Genomic DNA, 1,338 nt, shown 5'->3' on the forward strand with positions numbered 1-1,338 from the left:
CGACAAGCTTAAAGTTCATTGATTTATTTCAAACTATTAGTTTGTCTTAAATCTTTTTGTGTTTATTTCACGATTACCTATTACGAAACGCTTTTCGAAGTGGTTGCCGTATTTTAATCGTCTATGATTTAAATGACAACGCCCCATGTAGGTACGATTACCATTAATACAGTATTCTCATTATGTTATGCACAATTCGGTTTATTTTTGCTGTGAGTGTGTATCGTACTTATTTCAAGTGTATGACAGCTGATATATCAATACAGTTGACACTTAGATCTAATGGCTCAAGGGGGCAAAAGGTTCGCTGTTGGTGAAGTTTAAAAAAAAACGAAATGGGGAAATCTTTCGATATCTCGATATTGTATCCGTTGAACTTAAATGGTAATTTTGTTTGTTTTTCTCATAAATTAGAAGACAATTTTTGTTAAATAAAAAACTGCGTTTGGTTTCGGTATTGTGGCTTTACGGGCCTTACAATAATAATTGTGCAGCAGGCGCATTGGTGAGCGACGCGCACGACGCTGCCGCCCCCCGCCACGCCTACCAAACCACGTAAAACCGGGGCTTCATTGTACGGTATATAGTTCACATTGGTTTAATATAAATATTAACGAAAACCGGGAATTACATTGGAATTTCAAAAGCCACATTCGTCTGATCTGTGTTGAATTTAATAAAGGCGTCGTATATTGTGTATTGTTAACACTATTTTTTGAGAAAGCACATTTCAATTAGACGTAGACTACACGTATAAATCATACAAGTCCCGAGGCTTTTATTATGTCTTTGATAAATAAGTACCAACGTAATCTTGCTCCTATCTATTGTTATATATGAAACATTAGTCTGATTAACTGATTACATCTAACGGATATTGAAATTTTAAGTTTAGGGATTATAAACCTAGGCATTAAGTACATTCGATATTAAAAAGCATTTTATGAAATTATAAAATGAAAAATAGAATATAGAGTTTTATTTATGTTACAACAGAATTATAGTAGGGTTTAAATAAAATACATATAGTATACAATTAGGATACAAACTTTGTATCCTTTGTAGACTTTATTACATAAATACATACAAAGATTGATCGAATACAATAAAACCACTTCGTAATTAATCTATATATTAATACGTGAAGCAAAAACTTTGTATCCCTTTTTACGAAATTTGCGCGGACGGCGGAGTATGAAATTTTCCACACTTATAGAGAATATAGAGAAGAAGTGCACAATACTAATATTTTTGGAAAATAATGCATAAAAGATACATTAAATCAATAAAGAAAACATTACACACACTACATAGGTACCATGTATTTGACGCACACAC

General features: G+C 32.3%; 1 long non-coding RNA gene across 1 annotated transcript; it reads left to right on the plus strand.

Moving 5' to 3' along the window:
• The first annotated feature begins 300 nt into the window (after window positions 1–300).
• On the plus strand, window positions 301–969 carry LOC134199605 (uncharacterized). The gene is made up of 2 exons (XR_009974168.1): window positions 301–384; window positions 495–969. It is a non-coding gene; the product is annotated as an uncharacterized LOC134199605 (long non-coding RNA).
• Window positions 970–1,338: the final 369 nt, after the last annotated feature.

This window comes from Bombyx mori, chromosome 11 (assembly GCF_030269925.1).
Source record: "Bombyx mori chromosome 11, ASM3026992v2".
Taxonomy (NCBI): Eukaryota; Metazoa; Arthropoda; class Insecta; order Lepidoptera; family Bombycidae; genus Bombyx; species Bombyx mori.